The 20,620-nt window shown below is 51.4% G+C and overlaps 1 long non-coding RNA gene across 2 annotated transcripts in view; it reads left to right on the top strand.

Annotated features, from left to right (window-relative positions):
- Positions 1 to 16,668, top strand: part of LOC131584773 (uncharacterized) — a 114,924-nt gene extending 98,256 nt beyond the window's left edge. The window contains exon 3 of one of the 2 annotated variants that reach the window (XR_009278798.1): positions 16,651 to 16,668. This is a non-coding gene — a long non-coding RNA (uncharacterized LOC131584773). Of the gene's footprint in view, positions 1 to 1,113; positions 1,375 to 16,650 lie in introns of those variants that run through there. The other variant, XR_009278797.1, reaches the window with a different exon arrangement.
- Positions 16,669 to 20,620: the final 3,952 nt, after the last annotated feature.

The following is a 20,620-nucleotide window of genomic DNA, read 5'->3' as shown; positions in this document are numbered from 1 at the left end:
AATGTGCGGTGTAGACACGGCGGAAAAGGAGCGAGGGGGGATTGACAGGCACGGAGCCCCTGCGGCCAGAGAAGGAGCCGGGGCAGCCGCGGAGGGATGGGATGGGATGGGATGGGATGGGATGGGATGGGATGGGTTGGGATGGGACGGGACGGGATGGGACAGGGACAGGGACAGGACAGGACAGGACTGGGATGGGCAGGACAGGACTGGGATGGGCGGGACAGGACTGGGATGGGCAGGGCAGGACTGGGATGGGCAGGACAGGACTGGGATGGGCAGGACAGGACTGGGATGGACAGGACTGGGATGGACAGGACAGGACTGGGATGGGCAGGACAGGACTGGGATGGGCAGGACAGGACTGGGATGGGCAGGGCAGGGCAGGGCAGGACAGGACTGGGATGGGCAGGACAGGACTGGGATGGGCAGGACAGGACTGGGATGGGCAGGGCAGGACTGGGATGGGCAGGACAGGACTGGGATGGACAGGACAGGGCAGGGCAGCAGGGCAGGACTGGGATGGACAGGACAGGGCAGGGCAGGACAGGGCAGGGCAGGACAGGACTGGGATGGACAGGACAGGACTGGGATGGGCAGGACAGGACTGGGATGGACAGGACTGGGATGGACAGGACAGGGCAGGGCAGGACAGGGCAGGACGTGCCACTGAGCACGGAGCCAGCAGCGAGGGCAGCTCAGGCACTCCTGGCCAGCTCGGGATGGAGCAGTGCCACAGCTCCAGGACGCTTCATCACCAGCAGAGAGGAAAGGGTGGGTTTTGGTCTTTTACCGACCTACCTGAGATACTTCTGGGAGGAATTAAATTATTCTCAGAATTGCCTTTTCTTTCCTTTTGCTATAAAATAAGCAGAAGGTGATGATCTCAGATGTGGAGTTGTAAGTCAGAAGGGATAGATCCTGTTGGAAATACCTCATTCATTTAGACCAATATTTTCCTAGTGTGCTTCTCTGGTTCTACTTTATTTTAAGGATAAATATTCTAAGGATGGATCTCCTACAGTGTTTCCATGCAAGTAGACGTGAGAAAGGGAAGATGTAGGAAACAAACCTTGCTCATGTGTGTTCAAGGTAATGTTTTGTTTTCCTCAGCCAGGTTTGCCCTGAAGACAGGGGGTCCTGAGCAATAACTTTCCCCTGCCAGCCTTGCCTGGGTGCCTTCTCCTGTCTCTCTGCTCCCTCCTGCAGTGAAGGGGCAGCAGTGGTGGGGGTAGAGGGGCTGCTGAGAGCCCAGCCAGATGTGGGGGGATCCGTGCAGCAGCCGAGCTGCTCGTGAGCGCAGTGGCAGCACAGCGGGTTGGCTTTGGAGTCAATACCTGAATCTGACTTTTTGTATCGGGGTAAAAATAAAGAAAAAAAAACCACATGTGAATCGAGAGTCTTTCTTAAGTTCAAATATGCCTAAAGGTGCCGTGGGAGCTCAGCACCCGAGGCAGCCCTGATTGTTGTCACAGCTGACATGACCAGAGCTTGTCCAGGGCTGGTTTGGGCAGCAGCCCCTTCAATCTCCATGGGAACTGTTGGGCTGCAGTAAATTACAGGGATCCATTGCTATTTCTAGAGGAAAGGCAGAATCTCTGCTCTCGAGTGCTTTGGGCCTGAGGGTGCAGGCAGGCACTGCTGAGGTTCCTGAGGACGAGAGAGCCTGGGAACTGCCCCAGAAACTGTAATAAGGCATTGTGCCTATTTCTGCAAGCTCTGGGCCCATCTCAGTCAGTGAGACTGGGGGAGCTGGTGCCACTTGGGGGAGTTGGTAGTGGTATTAACTGGAGGAAATACTATAGAGTAAGTATTAGCCTTGTATTATGTAGAATTTTAAAGCGCTTCATTAATTTACAATTCCACTTTTTATTAAATTAATTTGCATTTTAATGAAAAAAAATAAGTGGAGCCAGCTCTCCTCTTGAAGTGGTGATAACATGCCACCTGTATGAGAATGAGTGTGCCGAGTGAACTGAGGTGGCTTGGCATTCACAAGCTGCCATCCCTGCGAGGGACTGTCCCCATCGATGTCCCCTCCCTTCCCCGTGTCCTTGAGCTGCCTGTGGAGAGGGGGCTGCAGCTCGGCCTGAGGCTTCCACTGAGCGTGGAGAAAAGGCTCCAGGAAAAGGCAGGAGCAGGATGCAAGGATCCCACCTCACAACAGGAAACTGCTGTGACCAAGATGCCACCGTGCCCTTCTTGACAGGGCCATCCCGTGTCCCTGCTGCCAGGCTCCTTCTTCCCCGAGAAGGGACCGTGACAGCAAAACGCACTGGGGCAGAAGAGCCCCAGCACCCTCCCCTCTCAGCATGCAGGGCAAATGGAAGAGTTCAGCTAAAGATTAAAAAAAGGTCCAAATTCCCAGTGCTGGGCACCCTTTGGGACGTGCAGCTGGTGTTCCTTGCTGATGCCAATGGCCCTGACAGGTGCCTGTGACACTCAGAGCTGCTCCTGCTCCTGGATTGCTGCTCTTCAGGGAGATCAAACTCATGGCCCTGCTTTGGCTGCCAGGTGTCAATTCTGGAGTGCAGCAAGGCACGCTTGTGTAAATAGCAGAGACCATTCTGAAGTCACTGGTGTCCAAGCAGCTGTATTTAAAGTGGGACAAAGGTGGTGTGTTTCTCTGCAAGTTTGTTTGGTTGGGGTTTGGGGTTTTTTTTGGGGGGGGTTGTTTGTTTGTGCTTTCATTGTTATTTGGTTTGTTGGGTTTTTTTTTGTAGTTTGGGATCTTTCTGTTACTGTTCTTTGATTAGAAGTTTTTTATGTTTTGGGTTTTTTTTATTTCTTTGGGGGTTTTTGTTTGTTTGTTTCAGGGTTTTTTTTGGGTAGGATTTCAGGTGTGGTTACAGCTTGGCAAAGTTAAAAAAAAAAAAAAATCCATTAGCCACTTTGCCTTCTGTCTCTGGGATCAGTAAGTAGCATCTCTGGTGTCTCAACAGCCCCCTAAACTCTTTACTGAGAAACAAGCCTTTATCTTCAGGGTTCCATAATATTGTTATTTAATAATTGTTGAAATACTATTTTTTATTATTACTGTTTTTATTAATAGTATTACCATTTCAGCTGACTGCAAATGCAATTCTCTCCAAAAAACCATCTTTACTTCCAGCCTCTCTTATCATCAGCTCTGCTGTTGACTTTGTGGCAGCAATCCCACAGAGTCTGTTGGCTTTTGAGACAGGTTAATTTAAATAACTATTTAAAATAAATAATTATTTTAATTTTATTTTTTTCCCCAATAACATCACATCTCTGCTAAGGGAATTTACGGTTCCACTCACGGTGGTGCCAGCAGCTATGGATCTCCTGGCCTGTGCAGCCAGAGATGATGGGAGTTTCTGGGCTCCAGGATCACAGCCCTGCAGTTCCTTGCCCCTTAGAAGAGGAGCACCAAGGCATTGTGTGTGTGTAGGCTTTTCTTAGAAAGGAAAATTAAGCAATAAACATCCACAGAAATGAAACATTTAAACATTATAAGTAATTGATACCAGGAAAAAATATGATAGGATGAAATCTATTCCTGCAATAAACTGTCCATTAGTTGGGCCATCAGCATAACCCTAATCTAAAGTTATGAGGATCCATTACAGATATAATCAAATACAATTTTCTATATTCCATGAATCAAAAGCACCATATGTATTAAGAGCCTAGTTTGTCTTTTTGTTCCTGCCTTCTCCTAGAACAGTGTATATCTGATTTCTTGTGTTATATTGCTCTGATGTCTGCTAAGGGCACCATGCCCTAGAAATTCACATTAAATAACTGAGAGCGAGTACTAGAAATGAAAAAAGTGAAATACTATCTAGACAGCTGGAAGTAAAAATATGAAAAGTGTTGCACTTACAGAAGGAAAAAAAGCCTATTTTTATGACTTGAATAGACAGCCCGGTATAAAGAGAAATTTCTCACCCCTGATCAGACATGCAGCTGGGTTGCAGCAGGCAGCCTGGGGTGCTGGGCACAGTACAGATCCTGGCTCCAGAGTGCCTGGGGACATGGCTACAGGTGCCAGGTGTGTGAGGGTGTGCCCCTTCCCACACTTGCTGGGCAGAGGGTCACTTCAGCCCAGGACAGCTTTTGGTTTCATAAGGACATTTGCATCCAGCTTTTAAAGGAGACCCTGCAGACAGGGTGAACCTGTGGCCAGATATGTCTGCAGCTGTGAACTCTCCCACTACAAGGGCAGTTCCGTTCATCCTCAGTGGCCTGACTTCCAGCTTGTCCTTCTTTCCCTTTGTTTTGTTCATTTATCCATTTCTCACCTCTCCAACAGCCCCTGCCCAGGTCCCTGCCTGTCCTTGCTGTGCTCAGCTGGGGAGGTCTGAGCAGGTCTGCTCCTGTCCAGCTCATGGACATACCCTAGGTGTGACAGGTGTCTCTGGGAACCAGTGGCCATGAGACACTTTATCAGGAGAGCCTGAAGGGAGCTGTCATGGTATGTAAGGGTTGATGCTTCCTGCCAAGAGTTGCCCCATCTCTGAATACAGTTTTCCAGAAAAGTATGTGTGACCTGCCTGTGGCCCAGCACAGGGCTCTGATGTGTTGGCAGGAGCCTGGAGCCACCTCCTGTCCTTGCCACCTCGTCAATTCTCCAGCTGTTCTCTAGTCCCATCTGCAATAAAAGAAACCTCTTTTTTCTCCCCAGACCAGCTCCCTTGTTGTGTTCTTGTCCCTAGGGGTCTGTCCATAAAAAGGGATGCTTTAATTTATTTGTGACACAGGACTGTCTTGTTGCTTTCTCCAGTATTACATACATACCTCCATGGCTGACCTGCATTCTTTGGCTTTGCAGATTCCTGCTGGGAAGGCCCTGTCCACAAGAGCACTTGGACACTGTGGCACTGCTGGTGCTCTGGATTTGCCACGTTCCTTGGCTGCAACAGCAGCACAGGCTCCGGGGATGCTGGCTGGGGTCTCTTGGTTCTTGCCCTCTGTAATGTTTCACCTTGTGCCATGGGTGGCTGTGAACTTCCAAGGATGTGTCCCTGCATGGGCTTGCCCTGCTCAGGAAACCTGTCTGAGGCTGGGGAGAGGGTTTTCTGAGCGAGGCTGAAACTGTTGTGGGTCTTTTGTGCCAGCACAGGGGGCAGCTGTCAGGGCATGATGCAGGCTTGCTGCTGAATTCTAGGGCGAGGAGCAAAAGATTGTAAAAGGATAATGTTCTCTTGGTAATTTGGACAAAATTAGTGGCTGTGCAATCATCCTAAGTTAATCAGTGGATGTGAGATGAGAGTCCTGCCACAGGGGCTAGGGAGAGCCTACCGAGAGCACCAAGTGGGAGAGGGGTAACAGCTGAGTGGGATGTTGCCACAGCCAAGATGAGAGGAGTGAAAGCTGGTATTGGATTTCTTTGCTAAGGGCTGTGCATCTGCCAGCTAACGAGGCAGTGAGTTCTGAGGGCAGAGGAAGAGCCTGGGACATGGTTAGTGCTCATTAGCAGCCAGAGACGTGAGAGCTCTCAGCACCCTGGGCTGGCCGAGCCTCTGAGTGTCCCTGCAAGAAGGGCTAGCACACTGCTCCCAGAGGCACAGCTCCTCAGCCACAACAGCTCTTGGAGCTGTGAATGCTAAAGGCTTGAGAAATTAATTTTTCCTGTCAGAGATTCAAATGCACACATGTGAACTGTGGTTCAGCAAGGTACGAACCCACCTGGCTGTGCTCCAGCTCCGGGAGCGCCGCTCACTGCAGGGGAGAGGAGGCCAGCGAGTACCTGCCAGTGTAAGCTGGTATTGTCTTCCACATAAAACATGCCCTTAATTAATAGCTAGCACGAACCTAAGCCACTATCTGTGTTATCAATTTGTGGATGTAGTTGGATTGTCTGTCTCCCAGGACAGTAATATCCCTTCATCTTACTGCAAATTGCTCACAGCATCCTTCTATTACACAGGCTTAATGCTTGAAAAATAGAGATTTAATACTCTACCATATCAGACTAAGTGAGGTCAAAGCAATTCATATTCACGATCCCACAAAGCTCCCTGATGGTGTTCCTGTGAGGAATGTGATGTGGAGGATGCAAACCAGTGAGGTCCTGCCCTGGCTCACAGCTGTCCCACACCAACAGGGACCAGGACAGCCACCCATGGTGGAAGTTTTGGCTCGTCCTTGGGAGGAGAGTGGCTACACTGTGTGCCTGGGGGGCCCTTGCCAGGCTGTGCCAGCCTCTGGCCCCATGTTGTTGCCACCCATTCCTGCATTTCCCATTTTGAGGGAGGTGGCTAGAGCAGAATGACAGCAGCCCATGTGTTTTGTGTGTGTGATAGGATCAGAAGCTGTTTCTGGGGTTCCCAGGGTAGTGGAGGTTCCCTGATGTGTTTTTAATGAGTTGGCTGAGTGTAACTTGTGTGCAAGTTTCCTCTGAACTGCTGCTTGTCACCTTGGCTCTGGGCAGAAAGCCTGGGAATAGCATGTCCTGTGTTCACATGTTTATTTTTGTCCTGAAAGGTGTGTATACATTGGGAAAAAATAGTAGTTGGTGTTTGTGCTTTTCCTTCCCAGCAAGAAAATATTTATCTCTAGGGATGATGCATATGTTGCCAGGGCACATCCCTCCTGTATTTGCTCATATGTGTGTGCCAGGACATGGATTTCACCTGCAACTTGTGAGAAAATATCTAAGCACAAAAGAATTATGGGGAAGTTTCGTTTCAGAGGGATTTATGCTGAGAAATTAAACATAGGTTAGGAGAAATATTCCTTTGCCTCACACAAAATTGGCATAATGAACATAATTCTCCTGGTGTGACCTGAATGAACAGGGAGCACAGCTATCCCAGCCCCAGAGCAACACGTGCTGCTGGGACGTGTCAGGCTGTCTTCTGCACGGAGAGCACTGGGCAGCAGCACTGCCACCGAAAACACAGCTCCCTCCAGAGAGGATCGTTCCCAGCTCTGGGGAATCCAGAGAATGAAACTGCTGGACTAGAATTAGGCGGTGCCCCGCCCAGTGGTGCTATCCAAAGGCACCGATTCCAGCAGCAGAGGTGGTGCAGAGCCGCTGTGGTTCCTGGAACCTCAGCAGAGCAGGATTTGGGGATGGGAACTGGCAGGCCCCTGCTCCTGTGAGGCACTGTGACATGCTGACGGGTGGCTAATTGCTCAGGGCAGGCTGACATGATGGAGCACTTCTGAGAGCACCTCGGCTGCGGAGGTCAGCAGTGACGCAGAAAGCTTCATCTTACAGCGTGCTCCTTGTATCCTACCACTCCTCCCGTAATGGACTAGCAAATTACCACCCTATTTAAAAGGCAGCAATTTATAACATTTTGATAACTGCATGCTCCTGAGGGTATGTTATCCGTGCCTGCGGAGAGAATGAGTGGGAATGCTGCTGTGTCTCCAGCGTGGGCACACGGGAGCACGCACACACGCACCTCTGCCATCCCAGCACCTCCCTCCAGCACAGGTCAGAGACTCATCAGGCCTTCTGGAAAAGACCTCTGCCTCTCAGGGCTGGCTCTGTCCCATTCCTGCTCCTTTCAACATGTTTCTGGTGATGTTCCAGTGCCTACCCAGTTTCACTGTCCCCCAGTGTCACTACCTGGGGTCCATGTGTGCACTGCTCTGGGTGCCCCTGGCTGTTTCCATGCTCGCACTGCCTCCTGTCACACAGGAATTGCTTCAGCCCCCAAGGGATGTCCAAGTGGTTGCTCCCACAGAGGAACTGCAATCATGAGAATGGGGGTAGGGCTCATGTACTCTACTGATCTGATTTACAAAGCCCCAAGGTCAGCAGGTAATTCTTTTAAAGATCTCATCTTACCTCTTTGTGGGAAGGCACCTTGGGGCTCCATCCCAGGTACAGCTGCCCTTGTGTGTGTGAGGTCTCTGCAGACACACTCAGGCCACCACACACATCTGGGTGTCCCATTCACTGTATTTCAGACACACTCTGCCCTGCTGCTGCTGCTGTGCTGCACTAACATCACCTTTGCTGCACGCGAGGAATCTGCCTTAATTTCTCACTGAGGAGTCTGAAGAATTGAGTGCCCAAAGAATTTACATGGAAACATACATCCCTCTCAGGTAACTAAACTCTCACCCCTGGGTCATGGCAACAGGTCAGCTCTTCCTGCACAATTCTGCAATTTCCTCACACAAGCTGCTACTTTCCACAGAACCACCAGGTGCCAAGTCCTGGGAAGAGGGGAACACAAGATCCAAGCACTGGTGCATCCCCTTGTCACACTGTAGGAGTGAACAGAGCACAGGACAGTGCAGGAGCAGGGAGCCACAGAGCTGTGTTTGGGTGGACAGTTTGCAGGAAATGTGTCCATGGGTTTGACAGCAGTGTTCCTGCATTAGCACCACAGCAGCAGCTGTTATTAACTGTCTGCTTTCCCTCTGGAGTGGTGTAACTGCTCCATGCAGTGGAGATGCATCCAATTAATCGGATGGATAGAAGTGGTTAATGCACCTTGGAGAAGCATAATTTAATTGGAAATTATTATTATGTTCTGGTCCTATGTAAAGAGTGTGAGAATCAGAACTAATGGCTCTATTAACATGACTTTTAATTGCTGTGAGGTTCTGTGATTTAAGCTTCTTTCTGGTTATGGTTTTGTTTCCCAGAGATGTTTGGTGGGATGCAATAACACACCGGGATCCGATGAGGTGCATTGCCATGAGTCAAGGCTGTCACTCCTCAGTGCTGATTCTAGGGTGGAACTTGGCTCCTTGCTTTGCCTTTGACACCCCCGGGGATGGCTCCTGAGAGCAGCGTTCCTGGCTGAATGCTGAGCTCCTGGCTGAACTCAGGGGCTGTTCCCTGCTGCACTGTGCTGTCCCACCCAGCACTGCCTTCCTCATCGCTTCCCTGCCTCTCCAGCAGGCTCTGCTTCCCTCGCAGGGCACAGGCGTGAAGGGCTGTGCTGGTTCCTTGCTGCTCCCACAGAGATGTGGTGCCACAGGGGTACAGCTGCTGCAGGAATGGGGTTCCAGTAAGTCAGATCCCCCTCTTCAGGATGCTCAGCAGCGCCTGTAGGAGAGAACGGAGCCTGTGGAGCCTGCAAAGAAGACAGCAAACCAAGGAAGGGGAACTTTCTCCCCCACAAAGCCCCAGAGCCCTCCCTGGCTCACAGACCACTTGTGGTGTCTTTTACAGCCCCTCTGATTTACCAGAGTGGTGCTTATAGAGGTGGGGAAAATGCGGTTTTGCAATGGCGTGGAAAATGCCTGTGAGGAGATGAGACATCAAGCTGCCATCATCACAAATATATCTGTGCCTTGTTTTCCTGTTTTTCTGGCTTTGGACAAGTGCCACCACAACCAACAGTTTTCCTGTTCTTTTTTAGCTTTGCTTTCACAAGTATCTTAAACCAACTCTGTCCACCCCAGCAGAAACATAATACGCTGACAAATATAGAACAAAAAAACCCCAGGATTTTTAATCTGTCAAAGAGAAACAGGGAGAGCCTTGGGCTCCTTCAGTGGGCTGTGGTTGTGGAGTTGGACACCGCTGGCCTGGCTGTGTGCAATGCCCGTGCCCATTCTCCTGGCCCTCTGGAGCTGTGCAGGGTGCTCGGGGCACGGCACTTGCAGCTGTTCCCACAGCAGATGAAGGTGAGCGAGAAGCTCCTGGCTACAGCTCCCTGGGACCAGCTGTGAACAGGGATGGGAGGGAAGGAGGTGGCTGTGGAGCACGTGTCCATCCTGTCCTTGCTCTGGGAGAGGCCGGTGGGCTGGCCAGGTGCAGTCATGGGGGCTCACAGAGGGCTCTGCCTCTACCAACACGTGCCTGGAGCTTGCCCACCACCCTCTCATCAACAGAGAGTCCTTTGAAAACCTGTCACAAGAGCCCAGGGAGTCAAGGTGTAACCCTGGGCACTGCCAGCCCAAGGAGCTGGAAGGGATCTGTATCCCAGCTGGGGTGGCTCAGAGCCGGGGCAGGACAGGGGACAGAGCCCCAGGGCTCCCAGCGCACGGGCAGGGCAGTGGTGCTGTGCCTCCGAGGGCATTCCTAAGTGGAGCTGATTTAATAAACAGCAGGAGTGTTTTCCCAGGCCACATGCTGAGCTGTATTCAAAATACATTTGTACGAACATCAATTTTTAATGCAATTTATGCCAAATGTTGTTGCAAAAAGCAGCCGTTAACATGACATTAATTCAATCACTGGAAATACAGTACGTGCTGCTAAATGAAAACATGTTATTAGTCAATTAGATTAACTGGATGTAACACTTCCAAACACAATGTAATATGGTTTCTACATGGTTAATTACGTTGTACAAATTACATGGCAATAAGGCTCAGCACTGGACACACACATGCAATTAATACATAAGCAGAAAAACTGGCTTGTGATTCACATTTGAACTATGTAAAATTATTTGAAATATAAATATCTTGCAAGCTTGGAATAAAGAGGCAGAATTATGCTGATACTATAATGGGCACAGGGTAATTTCTAAAATAGCCAGGAAGGCCTTTGTGAGGAGATCACAGATGTTTGTGGTTGCTTTCACGAGTTTTAATTTGCTTTGAAAAGACCATTTTAATTTTAAACAGAAACACTCCTGGCCCTGGTGGGGTCCCTCTATGTACAGGAATCTGTCAGTGCCCACGCACTTCCTCCTTTGTTTGTGTTTTATGAAGAATTTGCACCCACTGACGGGGAGCGGTGCCAGTCCCTGGTGCCAGGAGCGGGCACGATGCCTGGCAGCCCTCGCCACGTGTCCCACCACAGGCACCACTGGGGTGGCTGGGGGGGAACCCCACAGCCCTGTGACCACTGAGGGGGTCATGAATGCCCAGCCCCAGAGAGTTCTGGAAAGAGGAGGCTGTTCCTGGGAAGGACTGGGCTCTGTGGCCAGAGGGGAGCTGTAGCCCGGGACGGACATCCAAGGCAGCAGCCCCTCACTGCTCCCACTCTGCAGGGAAGGAATGCAGAGCCAGACATGGCTGTCTACAGACCCCCAGCCCCGAGGGCAGCTCTCTGCTGCTGGTAGGAGGTGGCTGGCACCTTTGGGAGAGCAGAGCTCCGGGCCCTTGTTCCCAGGGGCTCTGGGAATGGGCAGTGGCTCCTTCTCCCTGGGGACCCTCGGGACCCTGCGCTGCACACGAGGTAGAAACAGGTGGATGGTAGAGCTCTGGAAATGCAGTTTTATACCTATTGCTGCAATAATTATCATGTTCATGGAAATGTGACTTTTCCCCAGCATCAGTAATGTTAACAGCATCCCAGCAGGGCTTGGAGGGTGGGGGAGCACAGACTGTCCCACACTGGTGCCTCCATGGCACCAAAAGACTTTGGAAGGGGGCAGCCAGGGGTGTGAATGAGGGGGAAAAGGAGATGTGCCAGTGGTTGTCACCCCGATGTCCTGTGGCTCCAGTGCTGGGGTTTGGTGCTGCACTGGCAGCTGCAGCCCCAGCCCCAGGTGCCCATCCCTGCCCAGGGACAGGTGCTGATATTGGCAGCCTGCCCGTGCTGGCCTGAGCTTTCATTTGACACACCCAGGGCAGGTCGGGCAGCCACTGGTGCAGTGGAGTCTGGTTTATTGGTTCCACAGGGAGAGGGGAGCGAGCTGAGCAGCCACTGGCACAGACACACACCAGCACACTGCTGCAGCCACTGACAAAGCAGCGATAAAGCTCTTCGAGAGATTCCTGTCTCATCTGTCTCGAGTAAATCAGAGCAAAGCTGAAAACATCAGAGGACGCAAAATGCAAAAGCAATAAAAAACTCCTGACGTCCATTGAAGGCAGAATGTGGTCTGACATGACCACTGGCAGCAGAAGGATTTCACATGGTGGGGGCTGCTTACATGAGGAATTGTTCATTATTTAGTGGCTGCTTAAGGGGCTGGGGAAACAAAAATCAAAGCTCCTGCTGTTCTGTGGTGATGAAAGTGCTGCAGCTGCCCCACTGCAGTTGCGTTTACCTCCAGCCTCACCTGCACCGGGAGCTGGAGAGTGCCTGGCTGCTTGCTCAGAAATGAAAGCACTGAGAATCAATCATTTGTTTACATTGTAGGACTTGTTGAAAATCAATTGGCTCCACATGCTGCAGATCTGATTGCATTTTGTTAGCGGTCACAGGGAATGGTTTTCCCTTGACATGTCTGTGTTCGTGGTTTCTCCAATGCATCAGTTGTACCAAGCTTTTAGGATAATTGAGACTGAGCAACAATCCTCTTTATAAATATTAACTCTGATATGCTTGGGAAACTCTGCCTCTCCTGGATGAATTTTTAACTAGATTTTTAATCTATTGTTCCTTGTTAGAACAGCAGAAGCATTCCTTGGTGCCTGTTCCTGCCTCCCCAGCTGCAGGAGAGTGGCATCCCTGCCAAACATCGCTCCCAGGGCAGGGCCTGCTCCTGCCCTGCCCATGGGGACAACCCCACAGAGCAGGGACACAGGGCTGAGAGCAGCCATGCAGGGGCTGAGGAGAAGTTTGGGTTCTCCCAAAGGGACTGGCACACAAGGATGAGTTTCCATGTAGATCCCTGGAAGTCTCCTGGGACAAGCAGAGCCCAGCAGCAGGGCAATCTCTTGGAGCAGATGCCTGTCCCTGTGCCCACCCATCACACAGCCCAAGTGATGCAGCCTCTGCAGCAGGGACAGGCACCCTCAGAACAGCTGGGGAGGCAGCGCTGTCTGAGCCATGGGAGCTGCAGAGGAGGGGGACCCCAGCCAGACACAGACCCCTGTACACGCTGATGGAGGGATGTCCTCTGGGAGGACACGCTGCAGGAGCTAGGAAGGCTGTGGAACGGGCTCCTCTCTCTAGCAGGGGCTGCCAGGCCCCTCTGAGACCCCTCCCTATTGGTGTTTGGTTCTGCAGAAGAGCTGGTCACAGTCCAACAGCTCTGGCCTGGCTCAGCTGAACTGTTTCTTTCCCCCCACAATCAGATGTTGCCCTCTTTAATATTATCTGAGTATCTGTCAAACTGTGGATCTTTTTGTGAAACCTCTGTACAGGAAGAGACAAAAGGCAGCAGGGATGCTTTTGAAATGAAAGCCCTACTTTACATTTCAAATACTTTAACAGATTTTTCTTTTCTTTTTTCTTTCCTTGGATTTTTAATAAAAGCTTTAAACAGACCTTTTTTTTTTAATGGTGGTTGCTTGCCAAAGGACATGTCAGTGGGGATGTGAGGAAGCTGTTGCACTCAGAGGTTGCACAAGTCACTGCCCCAGCTAGGCTTGTTGTTCCAGGCTGGTGCGTGCCTGTTCCAGTGGAGCAGCTGCTGATCTTCCATGGGGGCAGGACGGATGGATTGCCTGGAGAACCCAGGCATGTGCTGCCAGCATTTGCCTAATAGGCACCTCAGCAATGTGTCCTGGGAGCTGGGCTTGCCTCCTGAGCAGCTGCTGTTTCTCTCCAGTAAGTATGTAAAGCCTAGCACGTTCCCGAGTGCAGGAGGTTTCTGCTGGGGTCCAGAGGCCTCGTGCTGCCACTGTGGCTGGGAGACCCCAGGGGGAATTCCAGAGCTTTGTGATATGAGCAGCAGCAGATGAAATAACTATTCTTGGGCACTCATTCAGGCAGTACTTTCAGGTTTCTAGGCAGTGTGTATCATGCTGTGGCTGTTATTAAAATGCTCCTGTGGTCAGTAGCAGTGCAGCTTGGTCTGAAGAGTGCACAGAGATTTAAGTCCAAGAAATCCATTTAACATTCTCCCAGGCCAGGCTGGGACAGTAGCACTTATCCCATGGGCACCCAAACCCTGACACAGCTCTGCCCCAGTCTGTGCAGTCTGCCCCTGACTGGGGTCACAAGAGATGGCCAAAGCATCCAGGTGCCAAAGGGCATTCACACCGTGTCCCATTGCCTTTTTCTGCCCCCCAGTGCTGCTGTGCCTTGGCCCTGTGGCTGCTCCACAGCCACCCTGGCACACTGCAGGCTGGAAACAGGTCTGGCTGCCTGGGATGGTCCTGGCCCCTCCACCCTCACTCTAGCTGGTGGCAATGCAAGGCACCTCCTTTGCAAGGAGGAAAATGTAATTCCTGATGAAGACCAGGATGTCTGCTAGCTGTTGGGAGCCATTCCTCAGCCGACACCGGCCCAGCAGCTGGGGGAGCCTCTGGCTGGCTCTTGTGCCAGCCAGCTGTGCCCATATTTCAGTGCTTGGGGAGGGCGGGTTATTTCCTGACTGCTTGGCATGGCTGCAAATTTTAGTGGAAAAGCTAAACCAAACAGACTGTGGAGTGTCACACTGTGTTAGTTCTGTGCAGAGAAGAGTTGTCAAACCCACAGACAAGACACGGGAGAAGCCTGGAATTGCCACTGGTGCTGGTGTCGGTGCGAGCGGGGCCGAGGCAGGGGCTGGGACACTTTCCTCGCTGCCAAACTCAGTGTCAATGTCTGGAGCTTGAACCAAGGCTGATGGAAGTGGATTTATTTAAACTGCCAGGATAAATTAACTTTTAAAGTCACAGTGAAAAAGTCTGTGCCGTGAATAAGGGCCATGAATATTCAGGCACATGCACTCATTGAATTAGTTTGTTGCAAACATATTTGGAGGCAGCTGTTCATTTAATAATCAGGGATAATCACAGAAATAGGCGACCGGTTACTCCATCTAAATTGCATGGTTAAAATTATAATTTTATAACTCTATCTCAGCAATTAGATTTAATAGCTATGGAAATCCAGCAAAACCCAGTTGAGGGAAAGCTGTTACTCCTTTAGTGCAGAAAAGCCAAGGTCAGGCTAGGGTTCCCTCTGCCCACACTGCAGAGACACTGGGGCTGGAGCTGCTTCCAGTGCTGCCCAAAGCACAGAGCCAGGACTTCTGGACTAAACACTCCAGTTCCAACACTGAACCAGGCTGAGGTTAGCTTTCTTGGCATTTCCTGTCTTCATTACAATATTTGTCCCAAGAACAGATTAATTCCTCTCATTCTTTCTGCCTTTCCAGCCTTTTGTCACGGGAATGCATTTCACAGGACTGTAATGTGTGATACTTGCTCTGAGTTATGGCTCTGCCATACGCTGTAAAAGTTTGACTCTCTCAGTATTGTACATTTTGATTCTACCCCTGCAGGCTATAAACAACACAAATTACCTCTTTCTTTAGCTTCCAAGAGGACTAATCCCCTGTCTAGTGCTTTATCAGTCAGTTGAGAAAGAGTGAGACCAACTTGCCAGTCCAAACAGAATATATTGGAAAAACCATATCTCCACAACAGGGTCCCTTGCCATAACTCACCAAGCAGCTCAGCCAGTGGAACCTGGTGCTGCAGTCACCTCTGGTTCTGTAAAGGACCAGCAGCAGATGCCCCACGCATCCACCCAGCATCCCATCCCTCCTGTCCTGTCAGCCTCTCCTGCAGCCCTGGAGGAGCAGGAAGGGCTGGCACGGTGAGGGGTGGCAGGCTGCTGCCTGGGACCCTTTCTCACAGCCTAAACCCTGTGCTGCTGATGAGCCCAGTGTTGCCAGCAGCTCTTGCTGTCTCTCCACCACTGGCTGGGTACCGAAGGAGGGTGGGCTGGCGGGGCAGGGGCAGCACCAGGGACACCCCATTTGTGGGGTGGGGAACCTCCCCGAGCTGCTGCCTTTTGCCCCTGTCCTGGTCAGGCCTCGCTGGGTGTGTTCTCCTGCACACCCTCCCTTGATGCCTTCAGGCACTCTGCTGCTGTGGGTGCTGGGGACAGGCAGGACACAGCCTCTGCCTGGAAAAGGAAACCAGAATTCAGGACAGCCAGTGTGGGAAGAGATGTCCTGGTCCCTGAGGGTGCCTTCCTGCCCACAACAGGCAGTTCCTTGGCTTAGCTGGAACTCCACTCCTCTCCAGCACCAGGCCAGTGTGGTTGCTCCAAGGTTTAACACTTTATTAGAAAATGAGAGGTTAGAGCATGTTCCAGAGGAGAAGGAAATTTATTGTTGCCCTGGCCCTGCAGCAAAGCAAAACTCAAATAACCCAGGTGTGGGGAGGACGATAAATCCCTGCTGGCAATCACACTGCTGAAAGGATGGTGACAGCCTCAGCAAAGTTTGGCCAGTTAATATTTCTCATAACTGAGTGAGAAAAATAGTTATATTTAAAATGATATCTCTGCTGAATGACACAAGGAGAAAGCCCAGACAGCTGTTGGGCCTTCTAAACACCTTGCTGCAGTGGGCTCCTGGGAGCAGCAGAGGCTCCCAGGGCTCTCCTCCCCACAGTCTTTCTCCGCTGAAGGATCCCTCTGGGTAGGGAAGTCTCTGCCCAGCCAGCCCTGGTGCCACGTCCTGCCCTGAGCCAGGCAAGGGCGCCTCATTTTGTGAAGGGGAGAGCAAGATGAGGAGAGGGAAGGGGTAAGGAGTGAGGGCTCCAACAGGCATCAGGAGGTTGAAGCACTGGGGGGTGTGAGAAGTGACAGTGAGCAGGACAGTGGCTGGGGGCTCAGTGTCCTCCGGCAGGGACAGGCACAGAGCGAGGTGCACGTCTCTGCTGCTGCTGCGGCGCCACAAGGAGATTGCTCACCAGCCCAAGAGCTCCAATTCCTTTTCCAATTTAAACACTTGATTATGAGAACTTTCTCTTCTTAATTTTTGTTTCCAGGAGGTCACTGCTGTGAAGCCAGACTCTTCCACTGGGTAAAGGTCCTTGGCTGGGGGTCCTGGGAACGGCAGGGAACATGAAGCAAAGGAAGCATGTCAGCTCAATGCGTGCTATAAATTTTCAATGTGTTTTTGTTTTATGCTCCAGGGGAATGCTACAGAAGCCATCAATCCTCTTCCTGGCTGATCCTGAGCTGCTGGTGTGCAGGCGAGCTGGGCAGCATCTGTCTGGGACACCCCTGATGGGGTAAAGGTGACAGAGTGCCCTGGACCATTTTGGTCTGCCTTTAAAAAATTATTTTCTGTCAACAGAAAATACAAGCCACCGAGGGCTATTTGGATCTTCCTGATCTGATGCCTGAAATAGCTCACTGTCAGCCTGCAGAGCGCTCTGGCACAGGAGCAGTGTGGTGCCAGCACGGCTCCCCCAGCACAGCTGCCCTCTCCTCCCACCGTGTGATTCATGAGCTTTCACATCTCTGCCATTAGCCTGTTAATCCAGCACCTTGCTCCAGCCACACCACGGGGGAGGATTTATGGTTCTTACAGATCAATTTCATTATCCCAGGAGGAAAATCAGTGTCTTGTTATGGATAAAATGACAATAAATGGAACGACCGTTAATTTACGATCTTGCCACACAGTGGCACTCAAACAGATTCCCATTAATGGCTCGCTATTATCACCTCCCATACTGAGCTAATAGCAGTTCCTGGGAAAAGCCGTGCTGAGCACTGGGAAGGGACTGCTGCTGGATGTGAGGGATCCCAGCCCTGTCCCGCAGTGGAAGGGCAGCCCCAGCCCTGCTGCCCTGTCCTGCCGGGGAGGGAGGCAGCAGCCAGCCCTGGCATTCTGCAGGGAGATGCTGCTGCTGTCCCTCCATGGCCTTTGGGACTAAGAGCCTTTTGCAAAGGCACAGAGAAAATCGAGGCTGGACTGGCTGCATCCTCTGGGGACAAGGGAACAGGGATACATCTCTCCAGGGATGTTCTGGGTGTTGGGGACCCTCATCCCGTGCTCCTCTCCATCCCCTTGCACCGAGAGCGATCCCAGGAGCATCACCTGCTGACAGTGGAGCTCTGCTAGGCAGCAGTTTCATTTTTGATGCAGGTTGATCCCCCTGATGGCAAGTGAATTTGTGCACCGTTGCAGACCAGTGTGATCCTTGCCTGGCTGAGAGCTGCAGGGTCCCACTGTCCCCCAGGGCCATGGCTCTGTGTCAGGTAGCAGGAGCGAGCTGCAGTGCAGATGTGCTGGTGGAGATTGGCAGATGGGATGGATGGAGGGAGCCAGGCCTCAGAGGGGAGGAGGAGATGCCAGCTGGAAGAGTTTCCTGGGGAGTGGGGTAAAAACCTGATTTTTCTATTTGCTTGCAGCTCAAAAAAGCCCAGAAACATTGGCTTGACATTAAATGACTTTTCAAAAACTTCTGCAGAGCAGAGAGTACTATAAAACACAGAACAAAGGGCAGCCTTTTTGTATGGGGAAGTGCTTAATTTGGTCCAAAATGAAGAACTTAACATCCTTACTGAATTTGTTCTTTTTAAGAACATTAAAGGCATCAGGTGGAAAAGCACCAAAACTTCTTAAAACACTGTCCTTTTGAAAGCCAAATAAATTGACAAACCAAACTCACTGTCAGTAAGTTTGCTTCTTTGCCACAAAATGTTTAATTTTATTGAGTGCTCCTGGCAGGTGTCAGGTGCAGACAGTGCCCAGTGCCCAGCCAGGGCAGCACAGAACAGCCACAGCTGCTGGGCCTCAGCTCTGGCACCTGCATTGTGCTAAACACTTCTTTTGTCTTTTGCATGACAAGTAAACATGTGAGGAGCTGATCTCCATAAACACAGTTTTACAATAATACAACAGTACAAATAAATACTCCAGCATATCTCCCAGTGTCACTTTTATTTACAGTTAAGTGACCTGTTATTAGTGACCCCTCTGCCACAAAGGCCTAATTGAGAGGAGGCCACAGAGCAAGCAGGGCTGGTGTGAGAGTGCATCATGCTAAATAATTCATAACGAGCACTGTGGTTCTTGCAGTGATATATGTAAATACCAGCTCTGCAGTTTGTAACTTAGTGTCTGGGTTGTTTTATGAATTTTAAAAGGAGAAAGTCTTCATTCTCTGGTGAAGAACTGAGAGGAGTTTCTGTTCCCTGAAGTCCTGTCCCTGGGAGCCAGCTTCACAGGGCTGGCTGAGGCAGGAAGAGTCTGCTCACAGCCTCTTCCTGCATTAGCACTTCTTAAATCTGTTTGCTCCTGTGTGTTACCTGTGGTTTCATGACAGTCCCTGCAGGACCAGCTGCAGATGCAGAGGATGGAAGCTGGCACCCCAGGGTGACAACACAACATCGCTATGTAAGAGCCTTGGCAGAGCATCCTTCCCACACATCATCCAGCTGCAGGGACCTCAGCCCAAAAACCCCAGCTCTGAGTTTCTGATCAGCTCAGGGAGATGCCTCTGCTGCAGGAGAGAGCCAGTTTGCCACCTGGACCAAAGCCACCAGCAGATCCCAGGCTCTTTCTCTGCATCCCAGGGCCGAAGCTCGTGAGGTAGAGCTGAGCTCCCTGGGGAGTGCCTGGGATCATGCCATGCTGAGCCCCATGCACTTGTTACAGCCCACATGAGGAAAGTGTTTACCTTTTATTCCACCTTTTAATTCAACATCATATTTCCTCTGTTTTATGAGAGTGGGATAAAAGGAGCTCCCAGACTGTCTCTTGAAGACCATTTATTATTTATTCATTCTGTTTCTACCTTGTTTTTCTGTCTCTCCTTATTTGAGAATTGTTCTAGTCCTTGATATTATTCCTGTCCCTCTCTAGTTCTTACCTATTCCTACAATACCCTCCAGAGACAGGGTAATCACTCCAAGAAAATTGACTTATATTCAATGGTAAAAAGCTTCATTAAAACCCAGGTAAGGCTCCCAAAGGTACCTTCTGTTCCTCAGAAATATTCAGCAAAGCTCATCCTTCCAGCCACACGTGCAGAGGGGTTTCAGTGCTGCCGGGCAGGGCTGTGTGTGGGCCCCTCTGTGCTGTCACACAGAATGCAGGGCAGGGCAAGCTCAGCTGTCCAGCACTGCTGGGGGAACTCTCCCTCCCTCACATGGGTTTTGCTTCCCCAGACTTCTGCGTGCTGCCTACAAGCCTGGCATCTTTCCTCTGGGCACCCCCTGGGATCCCTTGGACCCTCCAGCTGCCTTCCAGACCATCGGGAGGGGCCACCTTCTCCCAGGAAAGCCTCGCTGGCTTGGGCACACCTGCTGAGACTCACCCCGAGCTCCTGTGCATGGGGCTCACCCTGTGCTGTGCTGTCCCCTGCTCCTGTCCCAGCAGGACACCCTGCACAGACCCACCCCAGCAGCCAGGGCAGCTTCTCCAGGAGATGTGAGGGGTGGCCAGGCCACCCTCCCCTCTTTGTGGCTTTGTTTTTGTGGTGCCCATGTGTGTCCTGTTCAGTGGCTGTGGCTGTTCCCGAGGTGCTTCTCTGTTCCTGCACGCCTAAGCTGCTGTCAGTTTTGTAAATCACTGTAAAATACCCTCCCTGTCCTTCCCAGCCCGTCACACTTTCGTGAGAGAGACATGGATGCTGTCCCTGCCCCAGGAGAGGCTGCTGCCCTCCCTGGGAGCTCCTGTCCCAGCCCGGGGCCAGCGCTGCTGGGCAGGGAGAGGAAGGGAAAACACAGCACCAGGAACTTCCCTGCTGCTTTAGCTTTTCTTAATAGCATGTGAAGGTTTTCCTGAACTTCAGGTAATACATAAGCAGGTCTCTGTGTCTGCAAGCACAGCGTGGAGTTGTGGCCACAGTCGGGGCAGGCATCCCTTGGGCACAGCCAAAGCTGAGAACTGTCATTACCGGGATGGCTGAGGAGCAGGGGCTGCCCCAGCCGGGGGCTGCAGCTTTGGCCATCCCGTCTGGGGGCTGTGAGGGGCTGCTGGGCTCAGCTGATGAAGGGGGAGGCGAAGGGGGCCCCTCCTCACTGGGCTGTCCTGGCCACTGCTGGGCACCCACTCGCCTGGGAGCGCTGCTGTGTGCAGGAGCAGCGTCCTGCAAGGGCTCCTGTCACAAAACCAAACCAAAGCTGGTGCTGTGGGCTTTGCGTCTA

The sequence above is a fragment of the Poecile atricapillus genome, chromosome 14 (genome assembly GCF_030490865.1).
Source record: "Poecile atricapillus isolate bPoeAtr1 chromosome 14, bPoeAtr1.hap1, whole genome shotgun sequence".
Taxonomy (NCBI): domain Eukaryota; kingdom Metazoa; phylum Chordata; class Aves; order Passeriformes; family Paridae; genus Poecile; species Poecile atricapillus.
The sequence above is the reverse complement of the archived record's forward strand: the minus strand, read 5'-3'. Positions and strand labels throughout refer to the sequence as shown.